The sequence below is a fragment of the Bos javanicus genome, chromosome 14 (genome assembly GCF_032452875.1).
Source record: "Bos javanicus breed banteng chromosome 14, ARS-OSU_banteng_1.0, whole genome shotgun sequence".
Classification (NCBI taxonomy): Eukaryota; Metazoa; Chordata; class Mammalia; order Artiodactyla; family Bovidae; genus Bos; species Bos javanicus.
Window position 1 is genome coordinate 26,021,385 of NC_083881.1, and position 20,045 is coordinate 26,041,429.

Consider the following 20,045-nt stretch of genomic DNA (forward strand, 5'->3'; position numbering starts at 1 on the left):
AAGGTGGTGGAAAGGCTGCTGCAATGAACTTGCTCTTCTTTCCTTAAAGCATAGCATCCTCTTCTCTTTTGTAGAAGTTGGTCTTCGGGTTTCCCTGTAGCTCTGACCTGGTTTCTGCCTGCCCTTCTTGCATCAGATGACGAAGGCACCAGGGCAGAGATTCACTGGGGTTTTGCACATGATGGGCAGAGTGTGTTATGACATCAATGCAACTAGCTGCAGAGCAGAAGCCCAGGATTCAGGAAGCTAGATCTTGAGATTTCATTCTGCTAAAACCTACCATCAGATATCGAGTCACCTATCATCTGGTTAATTTATATATTCATGTTGCTGAAACAAAACCATCTTCAGGGTTTATCTCTCCAACCAGACTTGCTCCCACCATCAAATCAATGTCAACATACAGAATGAAAACACACCCACCCCAACACAAAGCTTTCTTTCATTTGGCTTCGTAGCATTGATTTATTTCCCCTTTTTGCTCCCCACCTCCACTTTTCCTTAGATTCAAGAAGCAGCTTCATTTCCTGGTTATGTTTCTTATTTGCTGTGCAAATCAGTTATTCTCTCTGAATTTCAGTTTTCAGATGAGAAAAAATGAAAGAAAAAATGCTCGCTTCACAGAGCTCTTGTGGGAATCAAATTAGCGATTTCTACATTAAAGTACTTTAATGAAGGATATAGAAAGTATAAACACCTCCCACAACTGGGAGTACATTACTTCCTCAAATGTGTAGGCATCCTCTCTCCAGTCCAACATCAAAATACCCCTAATGAACCACATTTTTAGTAGCATCCGTGGGACCCAGGTGTATTCCCCAATAAATGAGCTGCCTGTTAGTATGTCCAATGGGGACTGAGTAGCTATTTTTCCAATACTCAGAATTTTTAAAAATTTCTACTTATTTTTATAAATCAAGCCTCTTCCCCAGAGCCAAGCTGAACATATTCAAAAGTGATTATTATGCCTTACATTCTGGGCTCCATCTTGACCAGCATAAGCCTTCACTTGGATTAGTAACAATGCCGTCAGAAAATTAAAAAAAAAAAAAAAAGAGGCTGGGAATCTGAAGAGGAATACTGTTGTTATGCTTTATAAAATGAAAAACTGGGTTTTGGATTGTAAAGAGTCAAACCCCTCCCCTGCCTGAGTTATCATGCCAGCCCATTGCTCCCTCTCGTTGCTATTAGTTTCTCATAATGTAAAACATTTCTTCATTTCCAGCAGATAATACTTTCAGTGAAAAGGTAATTTTTGAAGTCTATTACTTGCATTCTTAGAGAAGAGCACAATGTAGCATTTTGTTCTAATATGCCATTGAAATTGTTTGAGTAGGTACACCATAGAATCAAATACAAAATGTCAAAATGGTTTCCATTAACTATGCACATTTGCACTGCTTCCGTTAATGGCTATGTTTTTGTTCTTCTCCTTCATCTTTGCATCTATAAGATGAAACGATTCAATTGATGTAACTGAAAAGTACATTGAAAAGGTAGAGCGCAAATTACAAAAGCATCAAGCCACAATTTCACCCACGTACTTTATTTTATAATGAAGTTTAATAATGATAGAAACTGTCGCTAGATTTAAACATCAGTCATTTCAGCAATTGTAGTTAATGTGAATATCTCATACCGAGTAATGTTTTATAAAAACATGGCAAGGATTGTGTATTATATTGAACTGAAATGTCATAATGAAATCTTAACTAGATGCTATTATTGTAATATATATTATGTTAAGAGAAATTTACTTCAACTTGAAAAGATAAGTACTATGTTTCCTTCAATATCCTAACTTCAGATAAAATCGTTTTACTTGGAAGAAAGTTTTTTTTTTCCTTTCTAGACTTAGCATGAGCACAAATAAACACCTTCTACTTATTACAATAGGTGTTGTGTTGATGTATCTTGGTGGTAAATACACAATGAAAACATAATGATTTATTTTTCTTTGATGGAATAGTAATGCTTGAAAGAAATCTGTGGTTTTTATGCAGTATATGTTTTTCAAGCCCCTAAAGTATTTGGGTTGTCTCTTTATCTTGGGAGAGAAAAGATCTTCTTAGTGGCAAAACCCTGGACCCAAACCACACAACCTCGGCTACATGGGGCAGAGCCCAGGGCATTGAGAGGGCAGCTGGCCATGTCTGCCGAGTCATTAACAGCAGCTTTCTTGCTTTGCTTCCTGAAAGTATGGGTTCCTGCTGATGATGGCAAAACAGGCAAGGTAACCTCAGATGAAATCAGCGCCTGAAAACTCTCTCATTTTCCACTGCCCTCCCACTCTCCACCCCACTCATAGGAGCCTCTGTCCACATCAAAAGGGCTGAGCGAATCTCTGAGGGGACTAGGGAACGTTTCACAACCTCATACCCCCGTGATGAAGGGAGAAGCATGAGTTCAGTTTTCATCTGTGAGTATCATGTCCTCTCTTCCCTGGTCTGGTAGAAAGGATGAGATGAGAGGTCACTGGCTTCCCAAATGCTGAATCTGCCTGGAGTCCACAGCAGCTCAAGTGACCAGGAGGTAAGAGTCACTGGCCGCGGGGTCCTCGTACTTGGCACACACTTGGGTCAGTGTCACCACTGTCACCTCGCAAAGCTCTTTTCCCTATTAGTTCTGGTTCTCTGGAGTTCTCTGGCTCATGTGTGCATTTTCACATTTTAACAGTGATGCTACTTGATGAGCTCATTGGATTCCGTGAATCATCCAGGACAATTAGTCCTTGCCACCAGATGGCAGCACAATACCATTCACGTATGGAAAGAGGAGGGGGCGATGGGTTTAAGGGACTTTGGATATGTACCATTCACTAAGCCACCCCCTGAAATTAGACACTATTTCCTTCGAATGTTCAGTACTGATACACTTAAGATAAAGAGATCTATAACCATGTTTTGTTTATCTATTGCTATGCAACAGAACAACTCAACACAGCCTACTGGCATTAAGGGATAATGAATTAGTATTGATCACAAGTCTGTAGGTTAACTGCCCTCAGCTAGGTTTATCTTCTGCTTCAGAGGATGGAGCTGAGCTCTGATGTTGCACTCTCAGTTGGGGCGATGGCTGGGGCTGGAATATTCAAGATGGCCTCACCCTCCAGCGCGTCTTACCACTTGATTTATCACAGTTTGAATCTAGCACAAGCTTCCCTACAGCATGGCAACTGGCTTCCAAAAGATAGCTTTCCCACTGGGCACGATTGTTCAAGGGTTTATCCAGGCTCTGCTTGTATCTCACCTGCTCATGTTCTATTGGCCAAAACAAGTCAAGCGTCCAGCCTTATGGTCAGCATGAAAGGATTAGACTACCAGGAGGTAGGAGAATCAATGGGATGGGATGGTCTTACCATAGGTCCATAAAAGGATCCACAGCTCTGCCAGCACAAAGAATCAGAAATCTCCCCAAAACTGATTTGCATTAGAAATGTCATAAATTCATCTCTTCTTTTTTCAGTAAATCATAGATACGACAAATAGTATTGACAAGCTTTAAAAATGTCAGAAAAGTAGACCATCTGGCTGCTCCCCACAATGCTTGCTAGAAGGGATAGTTCCTGGCTCTGGCCTAGGGAGGACAGAGCCCAAAACTCTGCTTTGAAGGGCACCCATTATTGGTCAAGCTAAAAGGGAACACTCGAGCTAAGTACACTTACAAAAGACGACATTATCAACCAGATGTAATTTCAACAGTTTACAAAGACAGACCTACCTGGCTGATGAAAGGAGGCTATTTGCAAAACCAATCCCTGTAGATAAATTTCCCTCAGGAAAACAAATTATAAAAGCAGAGGTTGCTTTATGAATACAAATTTGGAACAAGAAGAGCTGGATAGTCTTGCAGGATATTTCCATTAAGGCTGATGAATTGTCTTTCTACGCTCCACAAACATCTCTATTTTAAGAACTGACTCAGTTCCGTTGAATTACAGCAACACTGCCTCTTAATAAGACTAGAAAAACACTGATGTAACATTATTTTCACTAGCAAGGATTATGAACAGGATGAAAGTCAAAACTTTTTCTCAACATTCTGTGTTACATAAAATCAATCGTTCATCCAAGATAATATTCATATTTATTATGCATGACCTGGAAAGCATTGTTGACATATACTGTTGATTCAGTAATGAGTGTAGTTCCATTTTTAATCTGATAATCCCTCTAGCTAACAGGTTGTCATAGCCAAATGATGCTTTTATAGTTAACATCTGACAATGACTGAACCTAAGGATGATATCCATCAACAGTTCTAAATTTGCTTCCCAGTATCAAGATCAAACTGAACAGCAAAGCCTTGTATCCTCTAAGATTGTCCATTAAATTCATTTACATATAAAGTTTATACCTTCTACAAGTGTAACTGATATACATTGCCATTATTCCCGAAATTTCAGTAAAATAGAAACAAAATTGGGGAAGAGACATTTACTGAGACTCTTCTGTATGAGTTAGTGTTTCTGTTTGGGCATTAAGATGACATATACATAGTCTGATGGCCTTCCCAATGGCTCAGTGATAAAGAATCCACCTGCCAATGCAGGAGACACAGGTTCAATCCCTGGGTCTGAACCTGGAAAAGAAAATGGCAACCCACTCCAGTATTCTTGCCTGGGAAATCCCATGGACAGAGGAGCCTGGTGGGCTACAGTCCATGGGGTCGAAAGAGTCGGACATGACTTAGCTACTAAACCACCACCACCACAATACATAGTTTAAGAAATAAAATATGTGAATTTTACAGATAGCATTTCTTTATATGAATGCTGTAGGCCAAACTCTCAAAATCCAAATTTGATGAGGGGAATTCAATTTTTTCATGATGATTGTTCTTCCTCCTGTGACAGAATATTCTTCATTAAATTAAGCATGGGATTAAGTGATTCATTAGATGAGGATGGAAAAACAGTCAATCATATATATTCAAATATAATATACACATGAACATAGAAATATTCAACCATATCATACTGTAAAAGAGCCTTGTCTGTTTAAATATTAACTCTCTTATGTCAATTAAAATGCCAGGTCTCAAAGGATTGTTATTCAAAACTCTTGCAAGAAATGTATTTATATGAGCATTTACTGATTATTTATCTTGACTGCAGTAAGTGGCTCTACATTTGGAATCACATTAACTATTTTCGACAGCAGTTCTCAAACTCACAACGAAACATCTCACAGTTGACTAGTTCGCCATCATCTCAAACTCAACATGTTGGGTTGAAATTAATCAACAATGTTCCTGATGTGCTCTGAGAAGTGTTAGGGGGTTCTCAGAGCCACAAGAAGCTGCAGAGTCAAGAAGGATAGAACTCAAGACTCTGCCAGCTTCTTCAAGCAGAGAAATCTGGTTTATATGATGGTTTCTCCTCAAAACTTCGTAGATTTTGATAAAAGGGACTAAACGTTGAGTACATGGTAAGTTCTCAATAAACATTTATCCTTTGTTCCCTTCCCCAGTGATCCCACCCCAGGATCTGGTATAACTTGCCAAACTCTCCCATTTCTATCAGCATTAATATTTTTTCCCTAGTCTTACAGTCTTGAGACCTGAATTCCTCCTCAGTTATTCTTCCCTTCACTCCCAATAGCCAAGTTTTACTATTTCCCATGAATGATCTTTCATATGTCTCAAACACACCACTATCTCACCATTTCCTTCATACCATGTTCTAATCTTCTTGTGCTGAGGATCCTTCAATAGCTTGAAATCTGAATGCCTGCCCTTGATCTCTTCTTTCCATCTGGACAATGCTTCCAACTTCTGCAGCTCTCCCGGCTCCAGGTTATTTCCAGACTCATCTACCACAAAGACTTGTAAAGCTGCCTACATGCACTCTTTCATGGAAAGTAACTTTTTAAAAATCTAAAGTCATGCCTACTTCAATGCTGTTGGGAAACTAACTTTTGTAAGGGACCTCCTAGGAGCTAAACTGGTAGGTGACCAGAAGTTATAGCTGACTATGTTCAAATGTTCAATGCATACCTTAGCATGGATTCCTTAAAGAATATTCTGAGATACTTCCCTCTTGAGATCTTCCTTTAAAAAAGCAAGGAAGAGAGACAGAAACCTTCCTTTGTCAAATAAGTTTGAGAATCCCACATGATGTATTATGCTGTGAGAGTAAAAATAGAGATTAACATATTAAAGTCTCTGGTGAGTATTACAGTTAAGAAACTTGCTTAGCTTTTTTTAACCTACTACTCCACAAATTTCTACTACTCCATAAATCTCTGCTACTTTCAAGTATTAGTAGGAGTAGTGGATGGCTCAGACAATAAAGAATCTGCCTGCAATGCAAGAGGCCCAGGTTTGATCCCTGGGTCCAGATCCCTGGAGAAGGGACTGGCAAGCCTACTCCAGTATTCTTGCCTGGAAAATCCCCTGGACAGAGGAGGTTGGCGGGCTTCAGTTCATGGGGTCACAAAGAATCGGACACAATTGAGTGACTAACACTTTCACTTTTTCCGTATGCAGAGTAATAGGATACCTGTTTTATTGAGGCACAAAAGACAGGACTAAGATCTTGGGAAAAGTAAGAAGGGGTAAATGTTAGCTCAGGATAAAAAGGGACTTTGCAACAGCAATGGCAGTGCAAAATTGTTCAGGCTTCTCTGAGAAATAGATGCCTGCTCCTTGTGCCTGGGGTTATTTATTTAGCTGGAGACTTACTAGGATATTTGAGAAGGCATTCAAGCATCTCCTGGGGTTCTTAGGCTATATGAATTCTAAGTTTACCCTCCAACCTTAGCCCTTATGACTCTGGACATTCTATTGCACGCAGAAGCAGACGTTTAAGAATTGATATTCATGACCAAATGCGCTGGGGGCTTCCTCATCTTCACTCTTCATACATCTGTCCAAAGAAGAACTTTTATCAAGATTTTGGTATTGGATTAAGTGTATTTTTTAATGTAGTAGACCAAGAAAATAACTCACTGGAATATATATTATTAGAGCAAAAAATTATGATCCTTCAGGAATTTTCTGGTGACCCAGTGTTTGGGACTCCAAGTTCTCACTGCCCAGGGCCTGGGTTCAATCCCTGATTGGGGAATTAAGACCTCAAAAGACATATGGTATGGCCAAAAAAATGACACTAGCTACCAAGGATGACAGAATAATTATATTCTGGGTAGTCTATCAATACCAGAAATAGCTTAAATTAGGAGGTAGAGTTACCCAACTTATTATTTATTATGCTTTATAATTTATATATACATTGCACATATTTTATATATATCAAGTGGTATATAATGGGCTTCCCTTGTGGCTCAGCTGGTAAAGAATCTGCCTGCAATGTGGGAGACCTGGGTTAGATCCCCGGGTTGGGAAGATCCCCTGGAGAAGGGAAAGGCTACCCACTCCAGTATTCTGGCCTGGAGAATTCCATGACTGTGTAGTCCATGGGGTTGCAAAGAGTCAGACAGGACTGAGTGCCTTTCACTTTCACTTAAATATTTAAAGATTTCCTTATAAGGTTTTGATGATCTGTTCAGCTGATGAATACTAGTTTTGTGGCCCCTTTACAATCAGCAAGTCATATCCCTAGCAATTTCTCCATCAAAATAAGATCTCTAAAACTTTCACCTTATCAGAATCCAAATTCATGATGTATTGAAATTAATGAACCATTCAATAGATGTTTGTTGATTATCTTCTCTTTGCTCCACTAATACAATTGTTTCCTGTGCTTATATTAAACATGTGTCTTTTGATATAACATAAAAATGTAACATTTCCTTTTAATAAAAAAAAGATTTTTGTATTAGGAATATTCTTTGGAAGATAGCTTCAAATACCATGGGATTAAGACATTAAATGACATCGACTAAAAATGCTCTAGAAGCATATATAGATTCATGTCTTTAAAATAAAACACATGAAAAGCTCTCTCCCAGAGACAGAACCTATTAGGACACCATGGAAGAAAATTTAGAAGCTTCCATTGGGCACCCATGTCCAAGAGCAACCATTCTTTGAAAAGCTAAACCAAGCCCAGAGAGCTCTTGTCATTAATTAACTCTTTTTTTTTTTTTTTCTTTTTTTAGCTTTCTTAATTAACTCTTGAATATTCCAGGAGAGAGTCCCTTGGACTGAAAGGAGATCCAACCAGTCCATTCTGAAGGAGATCAGCCCTGGGATTTCTTTGGAAGGAATGATGCGAAAGCTGAAACTCCAGTACTTTGGCCACCTCATGCGAAGAGTTGACTCATTGGAAAAGACTCTGATGCTGGGAGGGATTGGGGGCAGGAGGAGAAGGAGAATGACAGAGGATAAGATGGCTGGATGGCATCACTGACTCGTGAGTCATCAGACTCACTGAACGTGAGTCTCAGTGAACTCCGGGAGTTGGTGATGGACAGGGAGGCCTGGCGTGCTGCAATTCATGGGGTCGCAAAGAGTCGGACACGACCAAGCGACTGATCTGGTCTGATCTGATTCCAGGAACCATCCTGCTTTTACATAAAGCTGCAATGAGTCCCATAAAACATCACCTTCATTATGAGACCAGAACTGAATTGTATTTTAAGACAGAAAACACAGCCTAAACCAGCATAGAATCCAAATTATTTTCACGCCACTGTAGCAAGTATTAAAAAAAAAATAGCCACACCCTTTTATAATATAGATTTGTGGAATGATGAAAACACTGCTATCATTTATAGTTTCCTTTCAGGAGGGGACGCATTTATAAATGAATGGTTCTGTAATAACCCAGTGGCACCTTCATAAATCTCTCCAATGGAAGGGACTCTGTAACACATCTGATGAGAAATGTGTTTACTCTTTCAGGATTAAAAATAGAAAAACACAATAGAACAAGTTCATTGGTAGGTTCAGGTGGCCACTTAGTTTATAAGAGAATCAGGAAATGAAAGTGCCCTGTGGTTCAGTAAAAAACTCCACTAGAACCCACATTTAGCTAACACAAGCAAAGCATGTTAGTGAGTTTCCTCAGTTGTCGGCATTAAAAAAAATTAACAGTATACCTCCTTTCAATCAGCTAAATATTTATTCACATCTTCAGCTTGTTATTTCCTCATTAACAAGGTTTCCCCTGCTGCTCAGCAGAATATGTGAGGAACTTAGCAAATGTCAGAAGCACTCAAGTTGAATCAACCAAGGGAAGTGATAAAAAGGTTCATAATCAAGTGGAACTTCAATAGTGGCACATTTCAAGCTGGGAAATAATAGATCAATACACAAGGCTCTTTCCTGTGGGATAATACTGCTATTTGTTCTTATTTTGTGATTTGTTTCCACTCATCAAATCACAAGTACAATGCATTTCTCTGTTAACCTTCAATTTGTAAATGATCATTTGCATTCTACTTCTCAGAACACCACAACAGAGAAGAGAAAATGCAATTTTGTAAGGAAAGCTGAGTCTTGAGAACAAAGGAACGCAAACCAACATAAGCAAAGCACCTGAGGGAAAAAAAAATGATTGCTGGTTAGTGTGTGACTATCTTCTTCTAACAGGGTCAAGACTTATGATGCAGTGTTTGTGAAATGTGGACAAATGTAACAAAAGTCCTCACAGAAAAAAATGTTTAAGTTTCAGTTCAATCAGGCACTAGGAAAGTCTAACACGTCCTTTTGCTTGTTTTGAAGAAAATTATTTATTATCTTGAAGTTGAAGATGTTTCACATTTAATTTTGTGGCTGGGTAAGGATCTTGGTTTGTGAGCGCTTTCTTGCTATGACTGCTGCTGAGTCGTTTCAGTCGTGTCCGACTCTGTGTGACCCCACAGACGGCAGCCCATCAGGCTCCCCCATCCCTGAGATTCTCCAGGCAAGAACACTGGAGTGGGTTGCCATTTCCTCCTCCAATGCATGAAAGTGAAAAGCGAAAGTGAAGTCGCTCAGTCGTGTCCGACTCTTCGTGACCCCATGGACTGCAGCCTACCAGGCTCCTCCATCCATGGGATTTTCCAGGCAAGAGTACTGGAGCGGGGTGCCATTGCCTTCTCCTTTGCTATGACTGGTCTAATACAAAAATTTACCAACTAATCTTTTTTACATAACTGTGTATTAGTTACAGCACCATTATCCAATAGTCTTGAAACCAGTTTCCTTACATTATTTCAGATATATATGACAATCTAACAGCTCCCAATTATTTTTTTAAAAAACCCTGATTCATAAACATAAACCATAGATAAATTTACAAAGACTGCTATTTCTTCACAAAAGATACTGATATGATATCAAAACAGAAATTCAAAACATGTTTCCAAAATCACAAAGAAGAAAAAGTTTCAACATGTAGATAAATAAATCAGTTCAGTTCAGTCGCTCAGTCATGTCCGACTCTTTGCGACCCCATGAATCGCAGTACACCAGGTCTCCTTGTCCATCACCATCTCCCGGAGTTCACTCAAACTCACGTCCATCGAGTCGGTGATGCCATCCAGCCATCTCATCCTCTGTCGTCCCCTTTTCCTCCTGCCCGCAATCCCTCCCAGCATCAGAGTCTTTTCCAATAAGTCAACTCCTCACATGAGGTGGCCAAAGTACTGGAGTTTCAGCTTTAGCATCATTCCCTCCAAAGAACACCCAGGACTGATCTTTAGAATGGACTGGTTGGATCTCCTTGCAGTCCAAGGGACTCTCAGGAGTCTTCTCCAACACTACAGTTCAAAAGCATCAATTCTTTGGCGCTCAGCTTTCTTCACAGTCCAACTCTCACATCCATACACGACCACTGGAAAAACCATAGCCTTGACTAAACGAACCTTTGTTGGCAAAGTAATGCCTCTGCTTTTCAATATGCTATCTAGGTTGGTCATAACTTTTCTTTCAAGGAGTAAGCATCTTTTAATTTCATGGTTACAGTCACCATCTGAAGTGATTTTGGAGCCCCAAAAAATAAAGTCTTACACTGTTTCTACTGTTTCCCCATCTATTTCCCATGAAGTGATGGGACCAGATGCCATGATCTTCGTTTTCTGAATGTTGAGCTTTAAGCCAACTTTTTCACCCTCCTCTTTCACTTTCATCAAGAGGCTTTTTAGTTCCTCTTCACTTTCTGCCATAAGAGTGATGTCATCTGCATATCTGAGGTTATTGATATTTCTCCCGGCAATCTTGATTAAATAGACCCACAAAAATGTTACAGGGATACTGAACATCTTCCTAGGTTCTGAAAACCATGAGCAATTTTCTTTCCAAATATAAACAGACTTTCCTATACTAGAAGGGTGTCATTTGAAAAATAATTACGGGGCTTACCATGAAAAGAAACAAGGAGCTAGACACTGAAGTGCTCCTCAGTGCCAGCGTATGACAGTGATTATCAGGTGAGAATTGCTCAGCAATGAAGGGCCTGAAAAACCCAAAGCTCAACACATCACTGTTTTAGCAGGACTTTCAAGTCTTTAAATCCAGGAAGAAGAAAGGAGAGAGTCAACAGCCAGGGCACAGGGAAAGGTTCCTTTTTATTATTATTATTGGAATATAGATGCTTTACAATATTGTTTAGTTTCTGCTGTACAATGAAGTAAATAGGTTATACATATGTATATATCCCCTCCCTCTTGGACCTCCCACCTCTCTTCATTCCACCCCTCTAGATCATCAGAGGGTGCCAAGCTGAGCTCTCTGTGTGGTACAGCAGCTTCCCACTAGCTATTATACACAGAGAAGGCAATGGCACCCCACTCCAGTACTCTTGCCTGGAAAATCCCATGGGCGGAGGAGCCTGGTAGGCTGCAGTCCATGGGGTCGCTAAGAGTCAGACACGACTGAGCGACTTCACTTTCACCTTTCACTTTCATGCATTGGAGAAGGAAATGGCAACCCACTCCAGTGTTCTTGCCTGGAGAATCCCAGGGACAGGGGAGCCTGGTGGGCCGCCGACTATGGGGTCACACAGAGTCGGACACGACTGAAGCGATTTAGCAGCAGCAGTGTATGTATGTCAATGCCACTCTCCCAATTTATCTCACCCACCTCTCACCCCCACCCCATTCACCTGTCTGTGTCTTTATCCTGCCCTGCAAATAGGTTCATCTGTACCATTTTTCTAGATTCCGCACCTCTGCATTAGTATATGAAATAAGGTTACTTTTTAATCCCCAGGGCCCATGTTCATCCACAGCCCTTGCAGGAGTTTGCTGCTTAGTCGCTAAGTCATGTATGACTCTTGGTGACCCCATGGACTGTTGCCTGCCAACCTCCTCTCTCCATGGGATTTCCCAGGCAAGATTACTGGAGTGGGGTGTCATTTCCTTCTCCAAGGGATCTTCCTCATCCAAGGGTTGAACTCATGTCTCCTGCATTGATAGGTGGATTCTTTCCCACTGAGCCATGCGGCCAGACCTCCAGTGCTCATCTTGCTCCTCTGGGAGGGCCTAGCACTATCCCAAAGGGTTAAACTCATCAAAGATGGATATAAAACAAGGGTAAGTTTCACTTTTTTTTGTATTGAAGTATAGTTGACTTCCTATATTAGTTTTATTTGTAAACATAGTAATTCAGTATTTTTATTGTTTATACCCCATATAAAGTTCAAGTGCTGCCATCTGAAGCCCCTGTCTGCAGGGAAATATACACCAGCTCAAACTTCACAGGCTAAGGTGACTGTTCATGAGGTTGTAATGTAGATTGGGTAGGGGTGGAGGACTGGGTAAGAAGGGAAGGAATGGCTTATTCAATGAAAAGAAAAGGAAAAGAGTAATTCAAGAAGCAGAGTTTCATTACCCTCTATAGCATAGGGGTTGATTTTGCATATTAAACAAAATAATAATACCACTTATGAACAAAACAATTGCAAAGTTATCTTAGGACAAGGTTGGTGTGTGAGCTTTGTTGTGGAGGAGGGGTGTAAGTAAGATAAAGGGCTTCCCTGGTGGCTCAGCTGTAAAGAATACACCTTCCAATGCAGGAGATGCAGGTTCAATCCCTGAGTCAGGAAGATCCCTGGAGAAGGAAATAGCCACTCACTCCAATATTCTTGCCTGAAAAATCCCACGGACAGAGGAGCCTGGTGGGCTACGATCCATAGGGTCACAAAGAGTCAGACAACAAGAAGATAAGATGAGACACTGCTTAGTTTAACCTCATTCTTTCATTCAAACTTTCAGTTCTTGCCCAATGTTCCCTAAGGAAAGCAAAGGTGCTTCCCTGTTCTCCAGCGTCCAAAGAGATCTGCCTTCACATGATGTTGTGAATGGCTTTGTAGAGTAAGCTGGTTTCTTTTCTCAAAGGACTTATCTTTCAAGCTGGCTGAGAGTTTATTTTTTTACTTTATATGAAAATTCTTCAGAGAGCCTGATGGCACAGAATGGAGTCCAGAAATCATCTGTAATACTCCACTGCAACACAGACTTTATTTTATGCCTCCTTCGAAATAAATCTTTTTTAAAATATATTTTTGAGGTCTGACGGCACATAAAAGGAAGCTATTAAGGAGAGCCACGGGGTGTCCGTGATGGGAAGGGCTGATTATCCCTGACAGCCTCTGACTCTGGAATTCATGGAAAGGCAAACCACAAATATTTCAGTGGAGGCTAACAGGCAGACACATTTTATGCCATGTTCCCCCTCTCCCCTTTTCCTCTTCATTCTTCTTCCCTAAAATGGTACATCTGCTACAGAGGTGTTCTTACAAGCGGGCTTATGTCATCTGAAGCCACGTAATATCAGACTTATCAGCATCTTAAAAGACCGGCTTGCTTAGTCTTAGAGCAGCTTCCTAATCAGAACTGGCTGTATTTATTTACAGATTCCCTTGAGTTGCATTATGAAGCATTATTCTGTTAGGATACTCTGGGAAAAGCTCCATGCCTTCCAAACACATAATTTCAGGAAGGTCCTTGGCAAAACCCTGAAATGAATTTGAATCTTATCCTTCCATCAGATTTCTGTCTGTGACCTTACACCCAGATTCCGTGAATAGAACATTGTCCTACCAGGGCAGAGGCTCAATAACTGGGCATTTTCTGGGTCCCTGAATTTGTACAATGAGATATCAACTCCAATCTGCGAGCACAATGCTCCAGTGACTGCCAGGAATGGCTGCAATATTGATGCCTTTCAGTGAAGATCACATCATACACCCAGCAGAGCTCAATAAAATGATACTGTAGTTAACAAGTTTTATAACACGAAGTTACTTAAAAGATGGAACTAATCAGGGGGAAGCCTGTTTATGCATGTCACCACCACATTTAATTGTCAATAAATAAACAAAGGTTTACTTCACCTATTGTCATGTATATCAAGCCAGTCATTAATCTAAACTAATGAAGCTTAAGATATATGACAGACAGTTTTTATGGAGCGCCTTCTTAATGATATGTTTGCTTTTCATTTCAATGCCAAAAGCTCATTATCAAGAAAGCAGCACATTATGGTCCATACACATTGAAATCTACATCAGGATTCTTTGTTCGGGGCTCACAACAAGCGGTGCCTGCACTTACATAGTGAAAAGCATTACTTAGAGATGAAAACGGGAGGTGGGGATGATGCATCTGATTCTCCTGCTCTGTTGTGGGCCCCCCACCCCCACTCCACCCCTGGATTTTTAAGCTCACCTGGAAAGAGAAAGGAAACTCAATCCAGCCTAATTCATGCACACATCCATCTTGAAAAACGTGAATGAATAGCTATCATAAACACAATGGGTCCTAATCACTAAAGAACACCCTGAATCTCCCAAGAACACAAACCCAAGATGCCATGCTGCAAACAGAGACCTAGCAGATAATAGAAGGAGGCATCATACAATTATTTCAGCATTCACATTCATCCTAGAGCTTTGTAGTAATTATTTCTTATTCCACTTCAAGTTTGGAGGAGAATCTAATGCATGAATGAATACCTATCAAACCATATTGATTCCTGTACCCAGTGAAGTGACACATTCGAAATAGTTCACTCTTTGGACTGGAGCCACCAAGAGACCATTGCAGGTTCTAAGGACCCAATGATAGGCTCCATCATGTCACACTTTGCTTTATTTAAATCTGGAGAAATATGCCTTAAATGGGACCAGGTTATAGGAGCATACAATACATCTCTGTGCATGGCAGGACAAAGGGCTATCATGCATTGCCAGGGGTCTGGACTGTTTTGCTCCTCAATGTATTTCTAGCACCTTCACAGCTCCTGGCCTATGGAAGGTGCCTGTATGCTTAGTCGCTCAGTCGTGTCCAACTGTTTGCAACCCTATGAGACCCTGCCAGACTCCTCTGTCTGTGGGATTTTCCATGCACGAATACTGGAGTGGGTTACCATGCCCTCCTCCAGGGGATCTTCCTGACCCAGGGATCAAGCCCTAGTGTCCTGCATTGCAGGCAGATTCCTTGCCATCTGAGCCACCAGGGAAACCCTGATTAAAGTGGGCTTTTGTGAAAGTCCTAGATGCTAACGCTGTCCCATCCAACCTTGGAAGTACTCTTCTCTTCAGAATCAGAGTAATGGGTTTTTTATTCTGTGCTCAGGAACAAAATAACACCTAAACATGAAATGCTACCAAGGAGTAGGTGTATTTCAGCTGTTTCAATATCTCTATTCAGAAGCATTTTATTCTTTAGTCTTTTATGGAAATGTATGCATTCACCATCTACAAAACAAAACAAACAGTACCACTGGTATCTTTATTCTATCTTTGATACATAGAATTTAAACCGTTTTTAAAATCATCTTTCCTTTTCTGGCAACTTTCTCCCTTCAGCTTTATTTCCCAACCTCCATGAGATAGTAGGAAGAAACCTCCCTACTTTATTGAAACATTTACATACAATCTTGAAGTAAACAAGAAGGTCACAAAAATCTATTTCCATTAGTGCAAGAAACAAAGAAGGGCTTTCAACCTAGAAATGTCAGGCACCATTACTTTCTGTACCGTACAAAAATGCCGCATCTGTTGATGTCCAAGATAGCAATATGTCATCTACATATGAACATTGATGACTGTGGGACGCTTCACAGACTCCTGGCAGGCCACAGATAGTAATTGTTTTCCTAAATGGCCAGCATAAAAACCAGTGCGAGATGGACTTTTTGCAACAAAAAAAAATCATCTAAACTGACTTTAAAAAATTTACCAGTAAGCTTGCATGTATCTTTAGTATATTTTGCAGAGCCTGTGATAAGTCAAGGATTACTTAGTTTCAATAATGGCAAATTGCATCATGATGGGTTTCAGTGCAAGGGTGTGTGTGTGTGTGTTATAACATATAGTTTATGTTTTTACATGACCACAGATATATGCAGCATAATAAAAGTGTCCAGATATAAGGCTAAATCCTTGTTGGTTATCATAGCAGGGATCCTCTTTATAAAAATAAATCTATATAGAATGAGAACTAGCAATACAAAAATACACACTGAAAAGTTTAAAGGTCATATTTTCAGCTATCTTCCAGATAGCCTGTTGGTAATTTCAGCTTCTAGGACATCTATTACATAAGCAGCATATTAGCTGCATCCGAATGAAAGACAAACATAAAGTATTTTCAAGCATCACTAATAAATACAAAGAAGCAATTTAAGAACTCAACTCCACTTGTGAGATAAACTTGTCTTTGGGTTTTACCAAGATTTCTAAATGAATATGAAAAGTACTGTCCAACATCTGAGGAGATACAAGGCCATCTTTTCTCAAAAATCCGATCTCAGTCATAAAAACAAAATCGTGCCAACTCCGTCTCCAGAATTGGGTGTCTAGCTGGACCCAGAGGTAGTTCAAGTTCAGGACTCTCCCTCTGCTTTTTGTCTCTCCTGGCAATTCATCATGCATCTCCTGCAATTCTCCAATGCAGGCCTATATCTTCCACACAGGGCATGTGGCTTCCAGCAACTCCTGGCCTCATTAGTAGTCTTTAATTGGCTCCAATTAAAAAAAAAAAAAAAAAGGGAAGAAAACTGAGTTGGGTCATTTTGGGTCATATATGTCTATTTCCAAACCAATGCCTGTAGTTTTGGGACTAGGTTGTCCCAATCTGCCTATCTTCACCCAGTCACCATGGCTGGAAGAGAAGGATCTGTAAAAAGATTCACTAAATCTCATGGTAAAGAATTCAAGGATGCGAGAGGGTGAGGGCTATTATCAAAAGCTGGGAACGGGGCTGCAAACCTAACAACATATTTCAATAGACAAATACATCCCTGCCAACTTCAACTCATCAAAAGAAATGTTCATACAGTATACCAAATTACATTTCCTTCCAATTAGTCAGCTTTTTAAGAAAGTAAAGAAATTGGACAATATCTAAAAATTCATTGAACACAAATTAGCCTTGCCCAGGCAACTTTCATAGGACCAGTTTTCACGGAGTCCAATTTAAACTGAGTCTGATCATAATTATCTGGTCTAGAAAAATATAAATCTCATATCTGCCCTGCTCCTAATCTTATTTACTTCAATTTTCTTCTTTATCAATCTATTTCAACAAATCTCATTCTCACAGTTAACCTGAAAATGTAAAAACCATAGACGCATTAGATACTCTATATGATGTTTCATAGACATGACTAATAAATGTGCCTATTTTGAAAAAAAATAAACTCTCTGTGATTTCAGGGATGTTTACTCCCATTTGTTGCAAACACATTTGATGACTATAATTGCCACCATGGCCATAAGTCATAATCATAAAATGATTGCTTATAGCTGTGAAATTCATTCTCTTCAACTGAATTGTAGATTTTTCATTTTAAATATACTCTCCACTGATAAATTTTCCAACACAGTTGTGACCAAAGAGTCAATAGGTCTTATTATTTTGCAGGTGAAAAAGATGATGAGATAAAAATAAGTGTGCTAAGAAAAAAGAAATACAGTATTAATGGACACATTGCTAAGTAAAAGATTAAATTCTATTCCTGTTTAGAAGCATCAACCAACAAGACTCAGAACTAGCAGGCATTGGTTAAACACCTTCTTAAAACAAATAAAAGGCAAAACAAGAAAGCCACATTTTATTTTGCAGATGGCTTTTTTTTTCTGTTTGCTCACTGTATCAGAGGAGTTTTTTAAATTACTGTTTTGAATAGTAAGTGGTAAACTGCACACATCTCTGACCTTAATCTTCTGATTTTCTCAGAGATGAGCAGAGCTAGTTAGGAACATCTGTGAACAGAGAAGCAGGGGAAACCTCCCTTTCAACAGTGGATGCCAACTCTCCTCCTGGAACAACCGTATCTCAGGATCAAGATCATGTGAGAGACCCAGCAGGTGTGACTCTTCCTCTCTGATCAACTCACTTTGTTTTTCTATTTTTATGCTCTCTTAAACACTGCATAATTAACTTCCCTAACGGTTCTAAAACTACTAGGTAAATATACGTAATGAACTCTTATCCATGTGGATCGAGAGGAAATATGATAACTATCAAATTTGTTCCTAAGAAAGGCATCAAAACTAACAGGCAATTGGCAAGAATATCAATCTCCTGCATTGCACCACCTGCTCTGGCCTTTCAAAGGAATGACAGTGATGGAGGAGCAGATAGCTGCTGCAGGCAACCCTGAGAAGTCCAGAGGCATTTCCTACACTGTGTAAAGGTCATGACACAATGTGACCATGACCCCAACCCTACCTGCTCCTGTTGTAGCAGAGGCAGATGGATAGGATCAAACCAGATCTTGGGTCAACCAGCAAACATTTTCTGAACACCTGCCATGTGCCAGAACTGATCTAGGTACTTTCATGGAAATTGCTGCAAAACCCTCCAAAGGCATTCCATCTCATTTAAAGTGAAGGCTGAAAAAATTTCAAAAATAATAACAATAGAGTGAAGGCCAAACTGTTTTTTTGTTAACATTTTACTTTATATTGGTGTATAGTTGATTAAAAGTATTCTGATAGTTTTGGGTGTACAGCAAAGTGATCAAGTTATATATCAATGTATCTATTATGTTTTTAATCTTTTGATCACACAGCATGGCATGTGGAATCTTAGTTCCCTGACCAGGGATCGAACCCACAGCCCCTGCATTGGAAGGCAAAGTCTCAACCACTGGACCACCAGGGAATTCCCCATGTATCTATTTTTCAAAATTTTTTCCCACTTAGGTTGTTAAACAACACTGAGCAGAGTTCCCAGTGCAATACAGTAGGTCCTCACTGGTTATCTATTTTAAATATAGCAGTGTATACATATCCATCCCAAACTCCCTAACTATGCTTTTAGGGACCTAAGAGGGCCCCCAGGATCTTGCTTCCACCTCACTGCCTTCTAGCTAGAATGAAGTCCTTCCTGTTTGCCCCATGCAGCATGCATGCTTCCATCTTGGAACCTTGGCACACATGGTTCCCTCCACTTGGAAAGCTCTCACCCTTATATGTACATGGCTTGGCCCCTCCTTTCTTCCCTTCTGGACTTCCCTGGTGACTCAGACGGTAAAGCATTTGTCTACAATGCTGGAGACCCGGGTTTGATCCCTGGGTCGGGAAGATCCCCTGGAGAAGGAAATGGCAATCCACTCCAGTACCATTGCCTGGAAAATCCCATGGACAGAGGAGCCTGGTAGGCTACAGTCCATAGGGTTGCAAAGAGTCAGACACGACTGAGCGACTTCACTTCAATTCACTTCTTCCCTTCTAGTCTTTCCTGACTCCAACCTTAGTGACATCTTCCCTCTCATACATCTAAAAGTGTAGCCCACGATGTATTTCCTAATCCTCTTCTCCATTGTATTTTCTTCCTTAGTGCTTGTCAGCCTTTTACATAGTAAATATCCTACCCACTGTGGTCTGTGTCTATCATTAGACGACAAACTTTAGGCAACTGGAGATCGCGGTTTGTTTTGTTCATTGCCAGATTCCCAAAGAGTGCCTTGCAGATAATAGTAACTCTATAAATATTTTTAATTATCCCACTAATTAATAAAGTTTTCTTTCATAATGAGTCTATGAGGTGGTATAATTTCTTCATGCTAATGAACAAGAGAGGCAGAAAGATTAATCTAAGACACTAGAATCTGTAAATGGAAAAGCTTTTTTCATCTCCAGGTTTCTAGTCTGCACTCATTCTTCTCTGGCACCACTACCTGGAAGTTACAACAAAATGTCA